This window comes from Ranitomeya variabilis, chromosome 4 (genome assembly GCF_051348905.1).
Source record: "Ranitomeya variabilis isolate aRanVar5 chromosome 4, aRanVar5.hap1, whole genome shotgun sequence".
Classification (NCBI taxonomy): domain Eukaryota; kingdom Metazoa; phylum Chordata; class Amphibia; order Anura; family Dendrobatidae; genus Ranitomeya; species Ranitomeya variabilis.
In genome coordinates, this window is record NC_135235.1 from 115,740,255 (window position 1) to 115,768,156 (window position 27,902).

The following is a 27,902-nucleotide window of genomic DNA, read 5'->3' on the forward strand; positions in this document are numbered from 1 at the left end:
AGAAATCACAGTTCAAAACAGATACCAGTAGGAATGAGGGCCCTGCTCGCAAGCTTACAAACTATCAGGAAAAGGGGAGACACGAGAGGTGGATGGTAACAATTACTTTAGTTATTTGGACCAGCCATAGTGTAAAGGTACCTTCACACTAAACGATTTACCAACGATCACGACCAGCGATACGACCTGGCCGTGATCGTTGGTAAGTCGCTGGGGAGCTGTCACACAGATAGCTCTCCAGCGACCAACGATGCCGAAGTCCCCAGGTAACCAGGGTAAACAGGGCCGCGCTTAGTAACCCGATGTTTACCCTGGTTACCATTGTAAATGTAAAAAAAAAAAACACTACATACTTACATTCCGGTGTCCGTCAGGTCCCTCGCCGTCTGCTTCCCGCACTGACTGTGTCAGTGCCAGCCGTAAAGCACAGCACAGCGGTGATGTCACCGCTGTGCTCTGCTTTTACTTTACGGCCGGCACTCACAGTCAGTGCGGGAAGCGGACGGCGGGGGACGTGTGACAGACACCGGAATGTGAGTATGTACTGTTTGTTTTTTTTACTTTTACAATGGTAACCAGGGTAAATATCGGGTTACTAAGCGTGGCCCTGCGCTTAGTAACCCAATATTTACCCTGGTTACCATTGTAAAACATCGCTGGCATCGTTGCTTTTGCTGTCAAACACAACGATACACGCCGATCTGACGACCAAATAAAGTTCTGAACTTTCAGCAACGACCAGCGATATCACAGCAGGATCCAGATCGCTGCTGCGTGTCAAACACAACGAGATCGCTATCCAGGACGCTGCACCGTCACGGATCGCTATCGTTATCGTTGCAAAGTCGCTTAGTGTGAAGGTACCTTTAGGCTCGGGTGTTCATGTAAAGCTGCATGAACCAGTTAACTGCCTAAGTATGTAACAGTACAGACACAGAGGGCTATTAACTGCATAAAGTGTATGAGAACATGATGAGAGGAACCTGATTATGTTTTTTTTTTTTTTTTTGAATGGGCCACACAGGGATGGTTAGGTTAATGCATTGAGGCGGTAGGCCAGTCTGAACAAATGAGTTTTTAGGGCACACTTAAAACTGTGGGGATTGGGGATTAATCGTATTAACCTAGGTAATGCATTCCAAAGAATCGGCGCAGCACGTGTAAAGTCTTGGAGACGGGAGTGGGAGGTTCTGATTATTGAGGATGCTAACCTGAGGTCATTAGCGGAGCGGAGGGCACGGGTAGGGTGGTAGACTGAGACCAGAGAGGAGATGTAGGGTGGTGCTGAGCCATGGAGTGCTTTGTGGATGAGGGTAGTAGTTTTGTACTGGATTCTGGAGTGGATGGGTAGCCAATGTAACGGTTGGTGCGGAATATGATTCTGGCAGCAGCATTCAGGACAGATTGGAGCGGGGAGAGTTTGGTAAGAGGGAGGCCGATTAGTAGAGAGTTACAATAGTCCAGACGAGAATGAATAAGTGAGACAGTAAGAGTTTTTGCAGAGTCGAAAGTAAAAAAAGGGCGAATTCTAGAAATGTTTTTGAGATGCATAAGAAGAGCGAGCCAGTGATCGGATGTGGGGGGTGAATGAAAGCTCGGAATCAAGGATGACCCCAAGGCAGCGGGCATGTTGCTTTGGAGTAATGGTGGAACCGCACACGGAGATGGCAATGTCAGGCAAAGGTAGGTTAGTAGAGGGAGAGAACACGAGGAGTTCAGTTTTTGACAGGTTCAGTTTCAGATAGAGGGAGGACATGATGTTAGAGACAGCGGTAAGACAATCACTGGTGTTTTCTAAAAAGGTCGGCGTGATAACAGGAGAAGAGGTGTATAATTGGGTGTCGTCAGCATAGAGATGGTACTGGAACCCAAATCTACTGATTGTTTGTCCAATAGGGGCAGTATACAAAGAGAAGAGGAGGGGGCCTAGGACTGATCCTTGAGGAACCCCAACAGTAAGGGGAAGGTGAGAGGAGGAGGAACCAGCAAAACATACAGTGAAGGATTGGTCAGAGAGATAGGAGGAGAACCAAGAGAGAATGGTGTCCTTGAGGCCGAGGGAGCGGAGCATAGTGAGGAGGAGCTGATGATCCACAGTGTTGAATGCTGCGGAGAGATCCAAGAGAATTAGCATGGAGTAGTGACCATTAGATTTAGCTGTTAGTAGGTCATTAGAGACTCTAGTGAGGGCAGTTTCAGTAGAGTGTAAAGAGCAGAAGCCAGACTGAAGAGGGTCGAGAAGAGAGTTATCTGAGAGATAGCGGGTAAGACGGGAGTGGACCAGGCATTCGAGGAGTTTGGAGATGAAGGGAAGATTAGAGACAGGTCTATAATTAGTGACACAATTTTGGTCGAGGGAGGGTTTTTTAAGTAATGGATGTATGATGGCATGCTTAAATGAGGAGGGAAAAATACCGGAAGTGAGGGAAAGGTTGAATATTTTTGTTAGGTGAGAGGTGACAGCCTGGGAAAGGGACTGGAGGAGATGTGACGGAATGGGGTCACTGGTGCAAGTGGTCGGGCGAGAAGATACAAGGAGCCTGCTTACTTCTTCTGTAACTGGTTCAAAGTCAGAGAGTGAACTAGATGCAGTGGGGGAGGGAGGACAGTGCATGGTATGAAGAGATTGGGAGATGATTTCCTGTCGAATGTGGTCAATTTTTTCTTTGAAGTAATTGGCCAGATTGTCAGCGCAGAGATCTGTGGTTGGGGCCTGCTCTCTTGGGTTGAGTAGGGACTGGAAAGTGTCAAAGAGACGTTTAGGGTTATTGGACAGTGAGGTGATGAGGGTGTTGAAATAGGTTTGTTTGGAGAGGTGAAGGGTAGAGTTGTATGTTTTTAGCATGAACTTATAATGGATGAAATCTTCGGGTAGATTAGATTTTCTCCACAGACGTTCGGCGCACCTGGAGCACCGCTGCAGGAAACATGTTTGCAGCGCGTGCCACGGTTGTCGCCGTCTGTGCCGAGTTGTTCTATGTATAGGAGGTGCAGCTTCATCCAGGGCGCTTTGCAGGGTTTCATTGTAATGCTTCAGAGCAGAATCAGGACATGAGGAAAAGTATAATAGAAACATATGCACCACTTCTGTATTTATTACCCACCCCTGGTTTTGGCTTACAAATACTGATTTAAAATACTGACCAAATACTGCTAGTGTGACGGCTGCCTTAGGCTGCCGTCACACTAGCGAGTTTTACGGACGTAAGAGCGCATAAAATACGTCCGTAAAACACGCCACCAGAGGGTGCCTCACCGCGACTCAATGTAAGTACAGATCACCCAGCTTTCCTTTCAGCACCCGGGGTTTTTACAGCCACGAGCAGTGCTTTCGCGCAGCTCCTGGCTGTAAAATGATTTAACCCCTTCAGATGGATTTACTTTGTGGAACCTGACAGTTCATCAGAAGGTATGTATATTGTTGGTTTATTATTTTGCCAAGCGAGGGTCTTCCGGATGGATTGAGAGAGCAATTAAATACTAAAACAACCTGTGTGTTTATTTCATTAAAATACTTTTTAATAATGTGTGTGTGTTTTTTAACCCTTTCATACAATTGGATTAATAATGGATAGGTGACATAATTGACGCCTCTCCATTATTAATCTGGCTTAATGTCACCTTACAATAGCAAGGTGACATTAACCCTTCATTACCCCATATCCCACCGCTACACGGGAGTGGGAAGAGAGAGGCCAAGTGCCAGGATATTCGCATCTTACAGATGTGCCTTTTCTGGGGTGGCTGGGGGCAGATGTGTGTAGCCAGGGGGGGCCAATAACCATGGGCCCTCTCTAGGCTATTAATATCTGCCCTCAGTCACTGGCTTTACCACTCTGGCGGAGAAAATTGCGCGGGAGCCCACGCCAATTTTTTCCGCGATTTAACCCTTTATTTTAGCAGCTACAGCACCCAAATTTTGCACATACACACTACTAACATTAGTAGTGTGGAATATGCAAAAAAAAAGGGGATATGAGATGGTTTACTGTATGTAAACCATGTCTCATAACATGTCGGGTTTGTGAAGGAGAAATGAGAAGCCGGCAATTGATTTACTGGCTTTTCACATATATCGCGCTGAATTAAATCTAAATACAGAATATATATATATATGTGTCTCAATGACATATATATATATATATATATATATATATATATACTGCATGTATGTTTTACCGAACATTTGAGCACATAAATCCATTAGATGTCGGTTTTGCAAGCCTGCGAGAAAATATCGCAGTACGGATGCCATACGGATTACATACGGAGGATGCCATGCGCAAAATATGCTGACACACCCTGCCTACGGATGACATACGGACCACTATTTTGGGAACATTTCTCCGTATTATGGCCGTATTATGGCCGTAAAAAACGGACCATATTGTCTTACGCTGAGTGACGCCGGCCTTATACTGATAACAAGTTCTAACAGGTGCCATTACTACAGGTAATGAGTGGAGGACAGAGGAGCCTCTTAAAGAAAAAGTTACAGGTCTGTGAGAGCCAGAAATCTTGCATGTTTTTAGGTGACCATATACTTATTTTCCACCATAATTTGCAAAATAAATCTTGCCAAATCAGACAAGGAGATTTTTTGGATATGTTTTCTCATTTTGACTCTCATAGTTGTGGTCTGACAATGATGTCAATTACAGGCCTCTCTCATCTTTTTAAGTGGGAGAACTTGCACAATTGGTGGCTGACTAAATACTTTTTTTCCCCCACTGTATATCATTCTTCTCAGCTTCTTCTTCTCTATACCACGTTGTCCACAAATCAGACTGCATGTACAATGTAACAGGTTCCCATTAAGTTTGCACTGCCTTGTCTACAAAACAATACAAAAAGATGACACATCAAAATATAATGATAAGCATATGTGTGAGATATTTTAACCTTGTATATTGGACTACGCTATCATGTGTTATAAAATAATATCTATCAAAGGTGTTGCATGTTCGACAAAGGATTATTAAAAATAAACTTTTCCTAAAGCTCTGTTGCGCCAATAGAAAATCAGTAATAAGTGTTTCTAATTATTATGTGTTATTTGTAATATTATTCTCTTGAAATGGTTTAGAAAAACCTTCTGGGCCCTTAAATTCGAGAGCACGGGTATGAGTTGAACCATTTCCCCTTTCTATAGATACAACTGTGGCATGATTAACTGATCCCAGATAACATTTATCTATTTGCTAGTGCTGAGAAACACATAACATGTGACTCTAGAGCAGACCTGTGCAAAATGCAGCCTGGGGCCACGTCTGGCCCTGTGGCTGTCCCAGTCCATTACCATCTTGCTAGAAAAGAAAAAAATGCCTCCTTCAAGATGGCACCATCGGCGCCTGCGCAGTAGCATCTATCGGATCCCCGATATCTGCTACTGCGCAGGCTCAGCCGGCGCCATTTTCAAAATGTTTTTTTTTTTTTTAAATGAATTTATGGATACCATCAAAGAAAATAATTAAATACACATTATAGATGCGATCATGATGCAGCCCAGGCGCTGCCGCGGGCGCCTGTCTGCAGGAGAGGATTTTTTCAATATATACAGTTGTGCTCAAAAGTTTACATACCCCAGCAGAATTTTTGCTTTCTTGGCCTTTTTTCAGAAAATATGAATGATAACACCAAAACTTTTTCTCCACTCATGGTTAGTGGTTGGGTGAAGCCATTTATTATCAAACTACTGTGTTTTACATACCCTGGTGATTTTGGCCTGATAATATGCACAGAAGTTGACACAAATGGGTTTGAATGGCTACTAAAGGTAACATCCTCGCCTGTGACCTCTTTGCTTGTAATCAGTGTGTGCATAAAAGCTGAGTGAGTTTCTGGGATCCAGACAGACTCTTCCATCTTTCATCCAGCCACTGATAGCTACTCTGCTATCTATCTCTCTATGAAATATAAAGATATATTATATATGTGTGTCACTGATATATATATATATATATATATATATATATATATATATATATATATATATATATATATATATGTATTCTATGTGTATATATCTATTCTATCTATTCTATTCTTAACATGTCAGTGTGATTTTACTGTACGCTGGACATGAATTGCCGGCATTTCAAAGGCCACCGGTGTGTAAAAATCGGACAGCACTCGCATGGTGCGAGTGCTGTGCAATTTTTTTTCTCGCACGCATTGACTTGCATTGGTGAGTCTAGTCTGAGATGCGCAGCAAATCGCAGCATGCTGTGATTTTTTTCTCAGTCCAATTTCGGTTGAGAAAAAAATTGCAAATGAGATGTCACCCATTGAATAACTCTGGTCAAAGTGCAATCCGATTTTTTATCGGATGTCACTAGTCCGTTTTTCTCGCAAGTATGATCACTTAAAATGATACCTTGGTTGATGAAAAGCTGACTAGCTGAATTGTTGTAAGCTCTATATAGAAATAGGAAGTCTATTTTCCCTGTATGAGGCATAGGTTACTGCAAAAGTGCCTGATGGGTGGAAGGAGGGGGAGGGAGCAGCTGGGTCAAGAGTTGAAGAGGGGAATGTTTCCTGCAGGGATGAGAGACTTCCTATTTCTACAGAGAGCAGAGAAAGGAAAAAAATTAGCTGGGAAGAAAGGCAAAATGAGCAATTGTAAGTACACAGTGCTGTATAATATGATGAATGCAATATATTTGGATAAAAAGTGTGATGGGAGGATGGCTTCTTTTAAAACACAGCTTGTGTTCATGCCAGAATGCAGATCCAATGAAATACTGGAAAATTTATATGCATCAATATGGGTTTTGAGGTTTTGCAGAGTGTTTGAAGTCAATGGAAGGTATAACAATCTAGTATTGTCCGCTTATGGTGGTTTTCTGACATTTTTCTCCATAATCTTCACCAGGAAAAATGCACTTAAAGAGTGAAACTAAATTAAAAAAAAGCTCAGAAAGTAGGATGTTAAAAGCAGTGTGTGCAAAAAAAAAATCATTTCCACTTTCAGTGCTCTAAATAAATTTTGTTATATCAATTTTGCCGCGATGTCATGCACATGACAGAGTGGCAAACACTGGATGATCGGGCCCCCCATTCAAGTGAATGGGTTCCGGATACTGTGCTGGTACCCAAACCTGAACTTTTTGTAACTGTTGGGCCAACCCGCCGGAACCGAACATGTCTACTGATGACCCATGTGCATGTGCGGGGAAAAGCTAAAGAGTGCTGATGACCCAGAAGTAAAGCCAGAGCATGTGTACTACAGTGCATTGCTCTGCTCTCAGCAGGGAGGGAGTGAAGTGCGTCTGCACAGGAGCATGACTGGGAGTCATTATGTGGATGATATGGGACACATCATCCACATGTAGCAGGAAAGGAGGACAGCGATTGTAGGAAGAGAGGAGGCGCTGGATCAAGACCAAAGACACCTACCAGGCAGGACTATGCTGTCTGCTGGTATAATTTTTTTTTTTAAACTCTTTTTAATGAAAGATTCCACAAAATAAGATAACAAGCATATGGTAACATGGCATAAAATAAAAATAATCCGTATATCAACATTTACATTGACATACATATGACATCATATCTTCAATAATAAAGTACACAAACAAATAAAAAAGGAAAAAACATAACCTTCAGTATAATATATGTTTCCAAGCATATATTACAGACAGCGTTTTTGTGAATGTTTTAAAGTTCATACCAGATCAGGTTATAATAGACACATGTTATTAATCCTACACGGATCCTCACTTTCAAAGTCCAGAATAGATATACACATCAGGGACTATAATGCGAAATTGAAGAGACCATAACACCATGAACCAAACGTGTCAATGGCGAGTCACGCCACCTTTCCCAAATCTTCTGAAATTTCTGGGGACATCATCTGTTCCTGTATAATATGTTTTCATAAAGAATTATGTCATTTACAAGTTTCTTCCACTGATTTATCGAAGGAGAATTCCCCCCTATCCACCTCAATCCTATCGTTTTCCTAGCCATAAATAAGACCTCCCAAAGAAATATTCTATCATGGTGTACCCACATTTCCTCATCCACCACACCCAGGATGCACAATTCTGGCCTACATTCGATCGGTATCCCTATTATCCGTTCCAATGGGGCTACGACCTCACTCCAATATCTCTGTATAATCCTACAGTTCCAAATAAGGTGATGTTGGTATAATTTAAGCTCTTTGTTTGTGCTATGCAGAGGGGATGGGGACATACATACAGCATACTAGAATGCTGTAAAAGAGCCCTCAAAGGTTGGAGCCATACTTTATATTGGGAAACCCTGGTGACAAGCTCCCTTTAAGTATGATTTGGCAAGTTGAATATTTTTATTCCACATATATAAGCTGGCATGAAAGATTTGTTCAAAGCCGATCCAATGCACAAGAAATTAGATTTTTTTTTTAAGCATCATGGATACACAGGTTAATGCTCCCAACAAATTGTTAGCAGTCGGAAACTGAAGGATGAGGGAGGCCAGGCATAGAAGTGAAGACGACGGGCTGCCATGGATGACCAGACTGGGCTCCGGACCAGGGCAGTGCAAATCAAATTGCTCATCTGTTATACTGAATTGTCATTTTGACTTTATGATGTTCTGTATTGAATGAAATGATGAAAAATAGCTGACCCTATGTAGAAAATTGAAATACAAGCGCAATATTGGTGAGCTTCTACTATATATGACTGCACTTCTCACCCAGACTGCTCAGGTAAGTAATTGTTTAAAGCTGGTTAAAGGACAAAATTCCTCTCACATTCTGCAAAAGTATGTATAAGTGTATCCACCGTGGCGCTTCTTTTTTGTGGAATCGCTGTGGATTGGCCGTCAATCACTGATAGGACCACCCACTGGACCAACTACCTATAAAGAGCAGAGGTTTAAAGGGAACCTGTCACCCCGTTTTTTCGGTATGAGATAAAAATACCGTTAAATAGGGCCTGAGCTGTGCATTACAATAGTGTAGTTTGTGGACCCCGATTCCCCACCTATGCTGCCGAAATACGTTACCGAAGTAGTCGTTTTCGCCTGTCAATCAGGCTGGTCAGGTCAAAAGGGTGTGGTGTCCTCCCCCAGATCTTGCGTAGTTTTCCGTTGGTGGCGTAGTGGTGTGCGCATGTCCAAGGTCCCGAATCCTCTGCCAGCAGTGCCAGGGGTGTGAAAACAACAGCGATGTCCGTTATTCCATTGGTGGTCGGTGGGCGCGGCCATCTTGCTTTGGCCGCAGAAGCGGCGCTCTGCTGGCCGCGGCTTCAGGAAAATGGCCGCGGGCATCCGCGCGTGCGCAGATGGCTATCGCGGCGGCCATTTTCGTGAAGCAGAATTCGCATCTCGGCTTCACGAAAATGGCCGCCGCGATAGCCATCTGCGCACGCGCGGATGCCCGCGGCCATTTTCCTGAAGCCGCGGCCAGCAGAGCGCCGCTTCTGCGGCCAAAGCAAGATGGCCGCGCCCACCGACCACCAATGGAATAACGGACATCGCTGTTGTTTTCACACCCCTGGCAGAGGATTCGGGACCTTGGACATGCGCACACCACTACGCCACCAACGGAAAACTACGCAAGATCTGGGGGAGGACACCACACCCTTTTGACCTGACCAGCCTGATTGACAGGCGAAAACGACTACTTCGGTAACGTATTTCGGCAGCATAGGTGGGGAATCGGGGTCCACAAACTACACTATTGTAATGCACAGCTCAGGCCCTATTTAACGGTATTTTTATCTCATACCGAAAAAACGGGGTGACAGGTTCCCTTTAAATGATGAAAACACGGGTTATACTGAATATTTTCTCTCAAAACTATATGTCAGTCTACTTTACTCTTCTTGCTCTATAACATGCTGCCTGCAGATTAGACTATATTTTGGTGACAGGTTCCCTTTAGTAACCTAGCAAATTAATTTTCAGTAATGAACTTTGAAACAGTAGATTAGTCTAATATTTTTAATCACTAAAATTCACTAGAAACATATTTACTATTAAAAGATATCTTCTATTACCAGCAAATAATGACAACGTAATGAGGAAGATCTGGCAGGATGTGAGCATCAGACAAACATACATTGCTTCAATACTCCAGGGTACAATTTCCATTGTGCCAAAAGAAGGTGAACACTACATGCTTCCTACCCCTTGCACTAAAACCGTGTGTCTAGCCATGTAAGGGCACACAAATTCCAATGTTACAGAGCCCATTTTCTTTAAAAGTATGAGCAGCAAACATTTTTTTTTCAAAACTAAGGATTGTAAATTGCAGTGAAAAGTCCAACTATTGCCATCAATCATATATATAGCAGGTCCCCTTATTGTTACAAAATCCTGTGATCCATGCTTTCATTCTCTCGCTGTATCCAATGTATCCAATATGGATGAACTTAGTGATGAACATCAGGAAGATTAGACTAGGCTATAGGAAAAGGTAGGGATGTGCAGACGTTTTTTGGATAAAAAAATAAAAATAATGTTATTAGTACCCTTAAATATCATTTTAAAGTACCAGGTGTCTCCCATCTGTCTACTTTGCTGTCTGCTACCTGTTGTGAAGTGTAAGGGTCTGTGCACACGCTGCGGATTCCTCCCTGAGGAAGGAGACAGGTGTCTCCGAAACGCGTTGGTTGTTTGGCCTAGCTGCACATCGTACTCACTCCCCGGGGATAACGGTCACGTGACCTACTACGTCACGCAGGTCCTGCGCACCGTCCGTACTCACCGCTGAAAACACATGCGGCGTCGGCTCTGCTGGACCCCGTCTCTATTCGGAGGTTAGTTAGTGGTGGCTTGCTGCCGGCCGGGGCAGCCACCTGTTCATAATATCTTTTGTGCCTGAACATAGCCGGAGGAATAACGCTACAGTCTGCTAATCACCAATGGAGGTAGGAAGATCCTTTATACATTAGCTCTGTGGTTACATGAAGTGAGCGTACCGGGGATATACCCGTGTTGATCCAGGTATTAGATCACAATACACTTGGACATTTTATAAGTGGTCATTGACTCTAAAGGACATTCTTAGTTTTCATCTCTTTTTGCTATTTTTTCAGCGCGTACCTGTATACACCTAGGTGTATATTATCTGAGACCCTTAAATATCATTTTAAAGTACCAGGTGTCTCCCATCTGTCTACTTTGCTGTCTGCTACCTGTTGTGAAGTGTAAGGGTCTGTGCACACGCTGCGGATTTTGCAGCGGATTTGCAGCAGATTGGCCGCTGCGGATTTGCAGCAGTTTTCCCTGAGTTTACAGTACCATGTAAACCTATGGAAAACAAAATCCGCAGTGCACATGCTGCGGAAAAAAACGCGTGGAAACATAGCGTTGTTTAATCCGCAGCATGTCAATTCTTTGTGCAGATTCCGCAGCGGTTTACACCTGCTCCATAATAGGAATCCGCAGGTGTAAAACTGCAGGTGGAATCCGCACAAAATCATCAAAAAAATCACGGTAAATCAGCGGTAATTCCGCAGGAAACCTGCAGTGCGGTTTTCTTGCGGATTTACCAAAATCAGTCCGGAAAAATCCGCAGCGTAATCCGCAGTGTGTGCACATACCCTGATCCATCTTTAGCAGCGAAGCTGAGAAAGATTGCCGAAAATGGGGAATATGTTGTCTCTCTGCTTCTTCTTTCTATCTGTCAAACTGGGTACACGCACAACAGAGAGGCACATTGTGGTCATGCTATCGTTTTGCTATGACTTTGTAAAAAAAAAAAAAAAACATCGCAGCAAAAACCACAGTGCCATTGCAATGAGTGAAAAACCCTCATGATTTTAAGAGGCCCGAACTAAATAAGGAAAGGCCCAGGGACTGCAAGGGAGTAGGAGAGGGTTAACGTAAAATGCAGGAAAACTGGGGGCAGCACCAGGGAATTGGGGTGGATTTAATAGGGTATTTATAGGGGTTTTGTTGCCAATTTGCCTGTTGGCCATATTACCTGTAATTATTTCCACCCATCCTTTTATTTTCATTTTTCTGGAGTTATTTACATTTTTATGTTTGTTTATAGAAAGAAAAGGATTTGAATACAGTGATATACATATAGATTTATGCACCGCCTGACTGGAGCACCTTGGGCCCACCAGAGAAAATCATTCTTGGGGGCCCACTATGTATTTACATAGAAATAAATACAAGACCACCAATTGTGTGGTAAACACGCTAATACCAGGCTATAACATAAGGTAGTACACGTCTTAATTGTGTAGCAGGGGTTTGGGTAACCTCCCTCATAGAATATAATGTAGCCCCCTCATAGGGTATAATGCAGCCCCTCAATAGAATATAATGTAGCCCCCTCATAGGGTATAATCCAGCCCCCATCATATAGTATAATTCAGCCCCCACAGAATATAATGTAGTCCCCCCACAAACACAATACTCACCTCTCCTCCCCATTCCCATGCTGATTCCGGCTCTGTTCCGTTATCAGCAGCTACACTGCCATCTGCCCGGCACACAGCGGGTACGCAATAAAGGGAATGATGGGAGAAGGAGCATCATCTGACGCTCTCTGCTCCATTATTGCTTTCAACTGTATCGACATCTATGTTGCTGATACAGTTGAATGCAACGTGCACTGGGGGGTGGCACTGGTGCCGGGCCCCTGAAGGAGTGGGGGCCCTGGTCTGCCAACCCTGATAGCCTGCAACTAACACTGCCTGCTATTAAAGTGAAGTGAATATTCACCCCTCTCCACACCCACTGGGGCGTGGGGAAGGGTGAAAAGTCATTTCTCTTTAGCAGCGGGGACAGGCTTTAGCTGCATCAGCCGGCTTCTGTAAACCTAAAAAAATTGCACTAGATAATCAAGTAAGCCCTAGGTCCAAAGAGTCATATCAAAAAAAGTCATGGACCAAAGGTCTGTGCATAAAAGATAGAGGTACAACAAAAGTATGTGCATATGTAAATTTATTAAAGTATCAAATATACAAAAAATACTATAGAGTATAAAGGTACATATACAAAAAGTGGTAGAGAGAAGCAGCTAAAAGATGGCATGTAAAAGATGGCAAACAACAATGCTAAAGATCACATGAAGAAAATTTGAGCACCCTACTCTGACTGCAGACCATGAATGCTAAGTAGTATACCGGGGTAAAACTCCTAAGTGTGCACAAGATATCATAAGGGTAAACCCCTGTAATAATCCCCTGAGCGTAATGAGTAACAGGGGATATATATAAGAGTCAAGGCAACATGGTTACAATTGCTAGGAATGAGCTAAAGCTAGGCTGGAAATAGTGTGAGACATGATTGTAGTTAAAGACAGGGTACTGCAGGCAGAGAGGGGAGCCTCGACGCGCGTGTCACCTGAGTGGCTTCGTCAGGAGGCGTGTCTGCCTCCTGTCACCGGCTGCTATTCCGCTGGCTCCGGGGGGCCCCCATAGCAGCTGCATGGTGTGCTGCTATTAGTGACACATTACTGGCTGGGGCCCCTGGAGCAGAGGGGCCCTAGGCAGCAAATGGCCCTGTATGCCAGCAGGTGTCAGTGCCTGGGTCCACCGGAGAATCATCCTGTTCTCCGATGGGCCAGTCCAACCCTGGATTTATGGATGCTACAAATATTTGCCAAGATATATGAATTTAAAAAAAAACAAGAAAAAAACCTGCTTATATAGTTGATATGTTATGTCAAGATACTATAAAGTTGTCACAGCAAGGCTTTTTTTCTCATCCATGCTCAATTAGGTTTTATTCAGCAAGGCCTACTGTACGACAGTGGTTGGCCTTTGGGGGTTAAAAGAGGAGCTCGGTGGAAAAAAAGGAAATGAGCATGGATGGAATTTTGGATTATTTTTTGTTTCAATAAAGCTGTGGCCAGCCCACGTAACCTACATAAGGCTCACTGTTTTACTGTTGGTAATGGTTTTAAGTCATATAAAGCAGTCCAACTTTTGTATGAGGCTGGTGTATCACACTACTTGCAGTTTGTTAGACAGAAACAAGGTTGCTAAACTATACTGCTGCCTAAAGATCTCCATACACATTAGACAGTTATCACCAAATTATTGTCTCTTGACCACCTTATACACAGGAATGCTAGGCTCTACTGAGCACTCTGGTTACGTTCCCATGGTCAGGTACCAGCAGCACTTTGAACGCAGCACATGTCCGCTGCGTCCAAAGCACTGCCGGCTTTTGAACACAGGTTATTCCGCATGTGTTCATTGAACCGTGCGGAATCACTGCATCCAATACATTGCACGGGTGATATTTATCTTGCGAAGACTCGCGTTACCGCAATATAACTAGACATGCTGCAGTCTGAAATGACGTGCCTCATGTCCGTCTCCGCGGGTGATCTGCAGGTGTCTCAGAATGCATAGTGGAGATGGGATTTCTTGAAATCCCATCCACTATGCTGTAACATCTGGACACTGTGGGTTGATCGCTGCAGATTTATGCAGTGTTCAACCCGCAGCGTTTACTGACCGTGGAAATGTACCCTCACGATGCCACAATACTGGATTGGCTGTTGAAATTTAGCAGGCTTGACCATTCTCTACAGTGGGAATTTGAATCAGCTGTACACTTTCACCATACAGTATTTTTGGTCAGCATTTAGCAACAGTATTTGTAAGCCAAATCCAGGATTGAGACAGATATCCATGATAGTTTTCTCAATTTTTTCGCATCCTTGTTTTGCCATGCTAAGACCACATTCACACTACATGTGTCCTCTACGCTGAGCACTTTATCCAGCATTGTGTATTTATCTCTGAAAACATGACTCAGAAATACCCCCTGATGGATCCATTTTGTTTAAAAAAACTAAGCCCAAAGGATTAATATTTGAGCTACATTTCAACTATTTCATTATTTTTTTCTTGTGTTACTCAAAAAGGTAGTCCACTACACTATTATGTCTTGCTAAAAAGGACACCGACAGAGACACAAAAGTTTATTATTTTGACTCTGTTTTCCTCATTAAAATAACAAAATACTCATTTTAGAGCATTTTACTAGTGTGAACTTAGCCAAACACTTTCACAAAATTTTGATTTGTGAATGTGGCCAAAAGGAAATGTCTGGGTTAGACTACCTACTTTCAGACTGCACAACCACTAAAAACAGGTTTACAACATGGGGTCCTCTTAAAGGAAGTTGTGGAGACACGGGGATCAGCGAGTGCTCTAGTCCACTAGCCGAAACCATATGGACCAGAGCTCATCCCACCGAACGCCTGCTCTCCTTTTACATAGGCACTACTCAGGCCACACAGACTGAGGGTAAAACAGTGTGGCAATACTTTATTGAACCACAAAATAGGCAAATAACACATAGAACAGTCCCAGCAAAATACCCAAGATTGTGCAAAATTACAGAGTCTCACCCTTCCGCTAAATTGCCGGGATAAGAGCAGCTGTGACTTAAGAGCTTCCAGGGCCAACTACCCCCACTTGTGGCATGCACAGAGAGGAGCTAATGACAAGCTTAGCTTAGGAAGCTGACCGTCCATTGAGGTACAAGGCCAAGTGACTGGTGGGTCACAACCTGGATTCTCCGAACATCTCCATGGAGCCAGGTGACTGGTGGGTCCCAATCCAGGCTTTCCTAATTGTATCCATGAGGCTCAGGTGACTGGTGGGTCCAAATGCTAACTACCCCAAACATATTCATGGTTCAGTGATGGTCAATGGAGCAGATCTGTATTTATTTCAACCAGGGCCATCGTTCCCCTAAGCTGGCATCCTGTAGAATGTCAAATCTGTGTCCCTCATAATGGAGCCATGATCTGTCAGCTATCCTGTAGAGTGTTCCTGACTGTGCTTTTGTAAAGAGTCTTTGGTTCTTTAGATCTCTTGGCTGTCTAGATGTATATTGTTAGAGGCATATCCTATTTATATAGCTTACAAACTCTAGGATTAGTAATGGATTGGCGTCTTATTGACACCTCTCCATTACTAAGACGGCTTAATGTCACCTTACAATACACCTTATTACTCTATATGCCACAGCTACAGGGCAGTGGGAAGAGAGAGACTAAGTGCCAGAATTGGCGCATCTTACAGATGGCAGATGTTTTTAGCCGGGGGGGGGGGGGGGCAGTAACCATGGCCCCTCTCTAGGCTATTAATATCTGTCTTCAGTCACTGGCTTTCCCTCTCTTGCGCACAAAATTGCGCTGGAGCCCATGCCAGTTTTTTCCGTGAAAACATTATTTTCTTAAATACATACAGGTCCCAAATTTTACACACACATACTACTAACAGTATTAGACACTAACATATAAATCTGACTGTTCTGCAATGGTTTACTGTATGCTTTCTTAATCCAATGAATTTGTCTGGCAGAAACCATCCTCATTATGCCTTTATCTGCACGAACTCATATGAACTCTATCAGCCACAAATCTCTTCACAGTATGATGATCATGCTTAAGTTTTTGTGAACTATCTAATGTTTTCATACCTTATCCATAACATTGCACTATTTGATGCTTTTTGGCAGCAGAGAGAGACTTTTTCTTTCCCATATTTCTTGAAGCCTGTGGCTGCTTAATAACATGGGACATCCTTCTTAAGTAGTTTTCCTTAAATTGGGTTCACCTGGAAAACCAATTATCACAGCTGTATGAGATTGATTTCACTGATTGAAAGCGTCCTGAGACAGAATACCAACCATGATTTTATTTAAAAAAACTAAAAATTACATTTTTATGACACTTAAATCCAATTTGAGTAAGTTGAAGTGTAAATTTATCAGTCACTGTGACTCTCTCCCCCAATTCATTCTAAGTCCATGTCATGTGTCTTTCTCACATTTATAAGTCTCTGTAGAGTGTACTCTCTCTCCCTCCCTAAGTCATGATAGGTCCTTGACAATGTCCTCTCACACACATCAATTCATTATAAGTTCCTGTATAACATTATCTTTCACTGCCCAATTCATTATAGGTCCCTGTATAATGTTATATTCCACCGCCCAATTTATTACAAGTTCCTGTATAATATTATGTTCCACTGCCTAATTCATTAGAAATTCCTGTAAAGCATTATCCGCCACAGATCAAATTCATTTTATGCCAATGATGGCATCTTCTCCCCCAATTCATTATAAGTTCCTGATAACATCTTCCCCACCTCAATTCACTATATGTCCCTGATAACAGCCTCCTCCACCCCCCAATTCATTATAAGTCACTGATTGCATTTAATCCCACCTCCTATTAATTATGTAGCCTCATATCCCCTTTTTGTCCCCATTGTGCTCTCCGCCCTGTTAAAAAATAAAATCAGTCACCTCTGTATACGCTCCCATGTGGCATCATTTCCTTGCTGTTCTGGCCAGTTACTTTCTAAGGGACGCTGGTGTCATGGTGTCGTGCGCTTGAGTCATGGAGAAAGCATCAGACAGGAAGCTGAGGATGGTTTCCTGTAGTTCCACTGCCATTTTTTGTAATGTGGACATTATCTCCTGAAATCTCATGCCCCGAGTGTTAGGTCTGATTACCGTCATGGGCCTCCCTTCACCTCTGGGCCCATTGGAGCTGCATCGGCCATCCTGGCAGTATAGCTGCCCCCCACCCGGGGTGATTATCCTTTCAAGTAACTTTAGAATAAACTGTTATGTGTGTGTTCATGAGAGACAACACTATTTTTGGTCATTACTGACTTGTATCTTGCAAGTTCGCCAATTTTCCTCTCTACTGGCTCTATCAATTTTCAGTTGGGAGGATACAAGCTGCTGCGATCTCTCCCATACACAGCTCTGTACACAGAATGTATTTCTGCTCTTAATATCTCTTGTATGACACAGAGAGCAGCAACAACTCTATGAAAAAATATTGCATTGAAGACCAAGAAAAACTGCATCTGGCTTTTCAGATACACTCTTGATACACTTAGTTTAAACGGCACCTTCTGACAACCTGTGCATTTGTGGCATAACCCTAACAAGCCCACAGTGATTGTATCTTTCAGACAAATGCCGATATAGTTGCATTCATCGGCTATTGTCTCTTATTGTCAAACAAAACCATATAGCACATCATACATATTTCTTTGCCATATTCCCTGTTTAGAGAAAAGTGCAGTTTTTGCAATATTTTGGCTAGTAAAATTTTTCGAGATGTTAACGAATGTGATGCGCTCACAGAGAACTGTTAGTGTATAGGGTTTTAAAAAATTGTATCCAAAACCTTGGTGTGAACAGACTCCTAGGGCTCACTCATACATCAGTGATTTCTCTTGCACAAAAATACTGATAGATTTTCATCAGTGTTTGGTCCGCAAGTGTTTGTATCATCCAAGTTTCATCATGCATGCAAAAAAAAACAAAAAACAATGAAAAAACTGAAGGTTCCTCAGGTTTCTCCTATCAAACATGAAAACGGGATGGTACCTAGATGGTATCTGAGTGCTGTCCGATTTTTTTCAAGTCAAAATTGGACAGTTTTCTGTATTTTGGTGCGGTACAGCCTTTCTATAAAAAATGCACGGACATGTGAACAGTCTCATAGATTATCATAGGTACAATTTCTATCCGTGTAAAGCTGTCTTCTGAATGAGCCCTTATCCACACCTGAATTATATAACGTCAGCAGATTAGATGCAGGATGTTGTTCCAGTTAGGACACGTTGAGTATTCGGTGAGTTTTTTTACCTCAGTATGTGTAAGCCTAAACCAGGAGTGGGACAGTCAGAGGAAAAGTATAATAGAAACACGTCACCACTTCTGTATTTATCACCCACTCCTGACTTTGGCTTATAAAAACTGAGGTAAAAAAATCACCAAACACTCAACGTGTGAACGCGGCCTTATTATAGAGTAACAGTTTGTGATTGCTGCTGTGTAGGTAGCATCGTGTGTATTCACCGCCTGTCTGTGCAGCTCTACTGGCAGCAGTGCCAAGCTTCATGATTGGCGAGGGCTCTCAGATGGAGCAGGCCTTCTTCTCTGTAAGCCCTCCCCCACATCCTCCAGCACACAGACAGTCAAGGCTATTATGAAGGGAAATACACTGCTTCAGCAGAGCCTCTCTCCAGTGCAGTGTGCTCAGCCCTGAGCAGGGGGAACACTTCTCAGAAAGCTTTGCTACCTCCCTGCCCAGCCCCCTGTTACTCCTTTGAAGGAAACTTGTGTGATACTTAGGACTGGGGCGCTAGTGAGGAGTGACTGCATGGATCAGGCATGAAAGGCTTTGAAATCCTTTAAGATAAAAGAAGATTTTATTTCCATTTCCTGGTTTTTTAAGGTTTCATTTAAGCCTTGTTTGCAGAGCTGGGAGGAAGCTGAATGAACAGCTGGGCAGCTGGATATCAGGTATTGCTGACAACTATCTGTTCACTTATTTGTCTTATTTCTAGTCACGTGGGCACCAAATATACACGGGTGACAAGCAACTTGTGCCATCCTTTACCCGCAATGACTCTCTGGTTGGTATTATCTGGCAAAAAAAATAAAAATTCATTCCAATTCATTGGATATTAAATGTTCCCGACAGATGATTATGCGCATTGGTTTATGTATAAAAAGTGTGGCCAATTCCGTACATTTAGTAAAACTGCCTTTTTTTTATTTCTGGAGTACACAATGAGTCAGTTTTCTGTATTTTTTTTTTTCTTTTTAGGACGTTTTCAGCTTGTTATTGATTATGTCCAAGACCAAATACTTACCAAATGTATCAACTGCACCCAGAACATCAATACTATCGCCCTAAATGGCCATTTATTAAGTAAGATTGCTTAAAAAAAAAAAAAAAAACACACGCCACCCGCGCGATGTGTGACCCTTACTGTTAGTTTATAGTAATATGTTAATTCTCCGACAGATGTATCACAGCTGCAGCCCATAAAGTGTGGGCAATGTCCGCCCAATGTGATACCCTGTGTGCAATGTGACCTGCAGTCCCAGCATTTACACCGACCCGAGCACATGTGTTTATTGTTATCCAGGCCATCTGTACTTGGGGAAAGGAATGGCATCAGAGCTCTGAGCCGTCTCATGTACAGATTTCCACTCACCGTCTATTTAAGCCTTGTTTTTTACTTTAGTTTCTTGCAGGTTAGATTCTTTTCAAAAGTTTTTTTACTTCAAAATCTAAAAAATCTTTTTTTGCAATGTGAGTGTTAACTGTCTTCAATATACACCAGGAATTAAAAAAAACAAAAGCAAAAAAAAAAATATATATAATGTGATTATAGGAGGCCATCCATCACAGGCCTATTAAAGTTTCTATCTGCTTCAGAGCTTCTTTAGAGCAACAAAGAAGAAATGTCGATTCGATCATTATTTATTCTCTTGAACTTGGGTCATGACTTGGAAAAGCAGAATGTTTAATTTGCTTCTCCCCTTCCAGGAGGAAATCTTTTTTAACAACTTGATTCCAAGTTGTTGGTTTTTTTAGGAACTTTATAGCGCAATGTTTGCTCCTAGCGGGGATTGGGCTAAATGATATGAAGTCAGTTTGACAAAGTTGCCTTTTAGCTGGTTACACATCAAGATCAGTAACGGATGGTTCAGAATACTTGTAAGTCAGCCGGAAAGTTTTCCCACACTGAATACTGCCCACTCCTTATTACAAACCCCTTTATAATCCTTCCACCCCCCTGCATTAGCTATTGTGGTTGTGTGTTTCCTCCTGTCACCCTTCCTTGTGCTGAAACTCTACACCCCTAGTCTTTATTCACCACTCATCCTTTTATTCTGGAGACTGTGGGTGGGGGAACAGAGACCAGGGCCAAGGACTTGCTCATCAAGCAAAACCCTGTTTGTTTTTTGCTTTTATTATGAAAATGTTTATTCTGTAGATGTAAAATGCTTATGAAAAGAAACAGAATTGTTATTTTGGGGAGAAGACAAATTTTTTGTGTACATGTAAAGAAGAAAAATAAATACATTTAAATAAAAAATAGTAAAACATCAATGATGGATCCGAGCCAAGACACTGACCTACCATCAATCACTATGGTGGTCAAAACACCAACCTGCTGCAAATGGTTTATATGAGGGCTGCATTGTAGCGCCTGTCTTGTCGTGCCACCTGCAGTTCCATGGATCCGCGCCTAAATCATTGTAAATGTTCTGTCAATCTGAATTGAAACCTAGGGATGTCAAAGTGTTCAAAATCATTTGTATGGAGCCATAATTCTGCTTCCATGGAAGTTAATGCAGCCTTACATCCCTTCTATGTCATGCTATGGAATGTATTAGGTAGGATAATCTGCAAAATATAATATTGTATGAAGTACAATATGGCACTTGCAGTCAAGAACCAAGACGAGGGTTGGAAATAGGAAAGAGCGGTGTGAGCTCTGCACCACAATCACTCTCATGAATTGAATAGGATGGGACAGCGTGGTAATAGGCAACATAATATATAAGCTAAGTTCACACTAGGCGTTCTTGCAGCATTTTTTAATGCAAATTTTCAGCTGCGTTTTACCAGCAGAGTCTGAGATTTCAGACATCTCATGTACACAGCTGTTTTCTTTTTTTTGTTATCAAGATTTTGTGCTTTGCTTGTTTTTTTGCACAATGGCACATGTCATTTCTTCCAGCATTTTTTCAGTGTTTTTCAGCCATTCAAATGAATGGGTGGTAAAAAAAAATGCCCCCAAAACGCAGGTATCAGGTTTTGTTTCATTTTTTTTGTGCAAAAAGCTGATTCTATAGAATAGGATTTCTTTTTCAATGCCAAACTTTATCATCATGCACAAGAGACAAATCTAGCATGCCAAAACCGCAGCAAAAACGCAAGAAAAAACAAGGAAACCTGCCTTTTTTTTTCTTTTTCTGCAGCGCCTTTGCTGCAAAAAAAAAAAAAAAACGCAGAAAAAACACCTAGTGTGAATTTATCCCTAGTGTGTAATTCGGCTGGGCCATATAGTGTGTTTTGTTTTTTTTCATTACCAGCAAGTCCAGGAAGTTGCTGTACAGTTAGCTGCTTTGAAAAGGTGCATTTTCAGGAAATTGGTGGGTGATGCAAGCAGCTTTCTGTTTTGCAGAGCATTAAATGTTTGCTGCAGGGGACTTGGAAACTAGAGACTGTAATTGATTAGAATGCAAGAAATGTATGATGGTGAAAATACAATGTCCTTCTCATCTATATGCTGAAAACAATACTTATACATTTAACCATCAGGTCATAACGAAATATACCACAATGCACATGAATGCAGCTTTCAAAACGCTGTTCATATGCTGTGAAGATTCTGAACACTTTAGAACAGTGATGTCAAACTGAAATACACAGAGGACAAAATTAAAAACGTAGACAAAGTTGCGGGCCAATCTTGATATTTATTAAAAAATTGTCTACAATTGAGGAAGTTTTTCCTTATCGTCAAATATAACGATGAACCTTTTCATATGGAAACAAACTTAAAGGGGTTGTCCCACGAACAAAGTACATTTTAATCAATAGATCTTAACATTATATTCAAATATTTTATGCTATGTAAGAGCAGTAAAAAGCATATGGCCTAATTTAAATATATTAAAACAATGGATAAAAAAACCTTGAATAATACAGCCCTCCATATTGTTTAATGGTCATAAAAAGTTCTCCATACAGTATATTGGCCCCACATGGTGCTCCATATGGTACAGTGGCCCCACATGGGGCTCCATACGGTATGGTGGCTTCAGATAGTGCTTCATACAGTATTATGTGCCCCACATAGTGCTCCATACAGTATGACTCACCTCTGCCCGTTCCGCCTCTGCTCCTGTCTCTTCATGGTGTTTTCCGATTCTCTGCACATCTCTGTAGAGATTGTAATGACGTCATCGCTCCCACTACGCTGAGATGTCAGATGCAAAGGGTGAATTTAGGGAGAGGTTGAGCGTGAGCTAACATTCCCTGATCCATTATCGCTTTCACATTAGGATCGCAACACATTGGCACTGCAGACCAAACATGCTTGGGGGACCCACTCGGCGTCGCGGGCCATATATATTCGCCCCACAGGCCCATCTAGTTATCAGTCACTAATTTTGGCCCATTTAATCTGAATGAAAAAAAATCCACGTCACAGATAGCAATCTAAGGGATTAGACTGCATGACAGTATGACTGAGGTGTTTAAAGGTTTGGCCACTACTTCTTAGGATAGGCCATCAATATCTGATCGATGGGGTGTGACACTGGCATCCCCGCCAATTGTTACTTGCAGTATCAGGGCTCCTTCTCACTTGCTAGAAATACGTCCGAGTCTCGCAGGTTAAAACCCTGCTCTGACGCCGGAACTTGGGAGCGGAGCGTGCAGCTCCATGTATTGCTGTGCGGCCGCACGCTCTGCTCTGGAGTGCCAGCGCCATAGCAGGGTTTCAACCTGCGAGACTCGGACATATTTCTCGCAAGTGAGAAGGAGCCCTCATGGAAGTTCACAAATTCTGCCGGGCGACAGCAGCTCCGTCAAAACTATAGTGGCCACTGCCAGATAGTGCAGCTCTACACCCTAAAATGAATCGGGGGCGGATCTGCAGTATACAGCTATGACCACTACAGAAATGAGGGAGCTGCTGTGTTTGGGCAGCATCTGAGTGCTTTTGGTCGGCGCCGGTAACAGCTGATCAGTGGGGCTGCATACAGATAGGCCGACAATAAAATGTGGAGGACTACCCCTTTATGCTCGTCATACACATTAGATCGCTGACAGCATTTTATTTTCTTGACAATAATCTCAGCCGTCTCTCCCAATCATAGGAGCACTGGCTCGGACAAGTACTCTTGCATTCTCTAAGAGCGCCACTTCCCAAAATGTCTGCCGGAGGCTTATCTCTTGGAGAACAAAGCGAATAGCAGCCTGAAATCAGACATGCCCCATCGACATCTTTCTCAACAATCAGTTGTCTGAGACCCCCATACACATTAGCTTGTCGGCCGAATCTGTTGACATCAGCAGGTACGGCAATCATTAGTGTAATGTGTAAGGGGGGCTTTTGATTATCCTATGGATGAATGATGATCTTTATACATGAATGCTGTATGAGCCATATACTCCCAAGTACATCAGTTTTCTATGCAGTAAGCTTTTTCAGTTTCCGGTAATATGTTCTGCCGAAACTAACTACAATAGTCATGTGTCATACTGAGGCACAGGTGTGTCCATATAACTTCTAGGGGCTTTACTTGTAATTCCCCTTTTAAATCTTTTGATCCTTGCTGATGTCCTTGATATTTTAGCAGATTAGGCTGAAAGAATCAGTGAGTCAGTAGATATTAAAATTAAATCCACATTTATAGGTTCCGAGATGTGATTTGGCTGTTGCTTGAAATGGTAGAATATAAGGAACCATATTGCTCCACCCTGAGGGCGCCTCTAGCTGCTTAAGATGGAGAGTATATACTTGGCATTGCTTCGCCAACCGGTCCGTAAACCAAAGGGTTAATTCATAGTGGGCCACATTGGTCAGTACATATCCAGACCTGATGGTGTCTATGCAAAGAAAAGCTGATGGAGGTTTCTCAAGCTTCGAGTAACAAACAGTCAGTGAAAAACAGACAGCACTAGCCTGCCATCAGTGTGTTGGCCGCTTTTTCACGAATGTATAGACTTGAATGTGTGGTTTGATTTGTGGCTCGGATCAAAAACAGACATGTCTCTTGCAAGCTAGACTATAAAGGTTGAGCGTTCTGTCTGAACACGTATGTGAAAAGCGCATGTCTGAATGAGCACTTACTGATTGTCTAGGAGCTCTCTTCCGCGCATTCTTCATGATACTTTCTCTCAAGCTACCACTTCATGGCATTCATTTTGGGTCTGTCTTGAACCATTCTTTTAACCTGGAAGTAGATGGAAAAACTAGCTGAAAGAGTAGGCGATCAGACAGATGCTAGTGCGCCAGCGCCATCTTGGTGGAGACAATTTTTTTTTTTTTTACCTCTAGCAAAATGGCGCTGATGGCTCCTGTGCAGTAGCATCTATTGGATTGCCGATGGATGCTACTACGCAGGCACGACCAGCGCCATTTTGAGAGGGGTTTTTTTTTCTGAAAAATTTATATCACCAACTAAAATAATGAAATGGATATTATAGATGTGATCATGCTACAGAGCAAGCGCCACCTGCTGAATGTGAAACTTTATTTTTTCAAAACATATTAAATTGAATGGAAAATAGGGGCCGATCAGTGTGAGATCAGTGGCCTGTCATCATAAGCCATCAGTATGAATACGTAATCAGAGCACCACATGAAGACCCCCACAGGCCACCCCGGATCACGAGAATCTCATTAACTCAAAACTGAAAATAAAGATTAAACAACAACCACAAGACAGATTTCATCACCCAGGTATCACTCTATTCAGTATAACGGCTCCGACCTGACACTGTGGGTTACTGAGCACAATCCTGCTGACAGGTTCACTTCAAAAATGTATTTGTTGTCTATAGAAACCAATCAGAGCTCGACTTTAGTTTCTTATAGGGCTCTGGAAAAATAGTTGCACGGTGTTTGGTTGCTAAGGGCAACAAGGCTAGTTTTTATAAAATGTATCTCTATGATACAAGCTAGGTATAGTGACGCTCGCTCATGGCTATCAGACATGTAAACCACAATCTTATACCAATCTTTCCTATCTGTCACTGCACAAGATTAAAAATTGCACATTTTTCCAAAATGTTGGGCCACGTTCCTGGTGCATCTTATTTGATAAAAATGGTGTCGTGCATGTGGGCACATTATAATGCTGTATGATATCTAATTTACAGGTAGTTGTAATACAATACTTATAGGGCCCAATACATTATTGCATTTGAATCGTACCTGTCTCTCTTTTTCTTATTTTTGTTGTTTTTCATCATTTTTTTCATTCACTCCTAATTCTTCCTTTAACTTATGCTCTCCTGTTTTGTTTTATTTTCCATGTTCGTGTTTGGTGTTCAGTTATTCACAGGTAATGACTTAATTGTAGCCTCCTAAAAAGTTGCAAAACTTGTCACAATTTTACCGGATTTTTTCCCCTTTAGTGATTTTATATATGCCAGATATTTTGATGCAAATTTTGCAACATTTTGGGAAATGTAGGGGTTTTTTTTGTCGCTTAAGAAGCCACACAACTGGTTAAAGCCAATAAAGACCATTTTTGACCTGGCACAAAATTCATGAGCAGCGTGCATCATTTGGAAAAATGAGGGACAGAAAATGTCAACAAATACCACAAGACAAAAATAAAAATTGACAAAAAAAATTGCAAATGATGAATTGGTGCCATAGATTGCCCTAGAGTCCTATTGTTCCGCCATTTGCCTCCAATTTAATTCAGAAGCATACCTATCTGCAAGATAAATGTTAGTCTGGTGGTGGGCACTGTCCCATTTAGCCACATGACCACCGTAAGGAAGTTTGAATTGAGCGCCAATCAAGCATGCCCTGTGCCACTCCATTCACACTTTATAGATGTGCAGATTATCGGTGGAGGTCCTTGTGGTCAGACCACAGCCATATAATATCTGAGGTTCTACTATAAGGAAATGGAAAGGCATAAACCAATGCAGCATGTTATCAGGGTAGAAACTCCGTTTCCTGTGCCCTATATGGCATATATTGTTACCAGATGGAATAGTGATTCTGAAACTGTAAGCTAGGTATGCTCTTCCATAGACAGAGCCTGTATTAACTACAACGGCACATTCCAGAGATATTTTCAGGGTGGTGCATAGCCCAAGTGGGTTACTCTGTTAATTAATGTCCGTACATTGCATCCTTTTAAAACCATTTTGGCAAGTGAAGAATTCTGGATAATCTATTATAGATACTCTGTGTCAGCTGATTTATCTTATATTTTCTCATTCTCCTATTCCAATTAATAGCTCTTCTATGTTTTGTTCAGGGGTTGAGACTCAATGTTTTATTGTTAATCTTGATTATTGCTGGAAAATAATAAAAAAAGGAGCAATATAAATGCTATACTAAACTATAGGTATTCTGAGGAGTGGAGACAATATTTTAGCCTTTTTGTGGTTTAAATAGAATCTGTCAGCAGGTTTTTGCCTTGTAATCTGAGATCGGCATAATGTAGGGGCAGAGAGCCTGATTCCAGTGATGTATCTAATCACTTACTGGGGTGCTTGGTGCAGTTTTGCTAAAATCCCTGTTTTTTTCTGTTGTAGATGTTACAGTGCTATGAATGCTGAGCTGTGTAATCCAGGCCACACTACTGATTGGCACACGTTGTTATATTTTCTAAAGGTGATCCATGCTCTCTTTCATGTTTTCTTGTTCTTGGGTTGTCAAGTTGTTTAGATATAGGCATGCTGCAGGTTGATCCCTTCAACATTTTATATTTCTGATGGTGTCCTCCAGCCTGACTGGCTTGCTTGTGAGACCTAGTCAGACAGTGATAATCTCCTGCTGATAAAATACTGATTGTATTGAAACTATAACACACAGCCTAATAAGTGACACCTCACTGGAATCTGCGTCTGTCCCACTACATTATGCTGCTCTCAGAGATAAAAATATAGATTCCTTTTAAAGGGTTCTCCATGATATTGATGGCCAATCAAAACAAAGCCCTTAATAAGGCTTTTAAGGATTACAGGTACTCCATTGTCAACTATTCCATTCTTTGTGGGGGATATTTGTCGCCCAGCTATAATAATAGTACATTATGGAAGTAATTTGCTGCATGGACTAATTATAAGTGTAGACCATTTGTATTCAGAAGTCCTTCCGTTGCCGAATTATATTTTTATTATAAAGTAATATACAGTATGGGGTCTTCCCATACAGTTGCCTAAATAATATCCAGTGGCCAAGAAACGGCTTCATACGTAAAGTAATCTAATAGCAGGGCACCCCCTTGTTAGGGAGGCTGATGTGCCCTGTGTAACGACATGGGTTGCACTATTCCTATGGCCTGCCCTGATAATAAGCATGTGGAAAAAAAATCACATTTAGGAGCGCTACTTTGACTTGGACCACTGGTTGAATGCCGTGCCCTTGGTAGATGCAGTTCTA

General features: G+C 42.1%; 1 protein-coding gene across 2 annotated transcripts in view; it reads left to right on the forward strand.

The window, feature by feature from the left end:
• PALD1 (phosphatase domain containing paladin 1) overlaps positions 1–27,902 on the forward strand; it is a 324,772-nt gene that overhangs the window by 55,166 nt on the left and 241,704 nt on the right. Inside the window, exon 1 of one of the 2 annotated variants that reach the window (XM_077259146.1) lies at positions 18,804–19,257. The exons of the other annotated variant lie outside the window; for it this stretch is intronic. The gene's annotated coding sequence lies outside the window, so the exon portion shown is untranslated. Of the gene's footprint in view, positions 1–18,803; positions 19,258–27,902 lie in introns of those variants that run through there. 2 annotated transcript variants of the gene reach the window in all.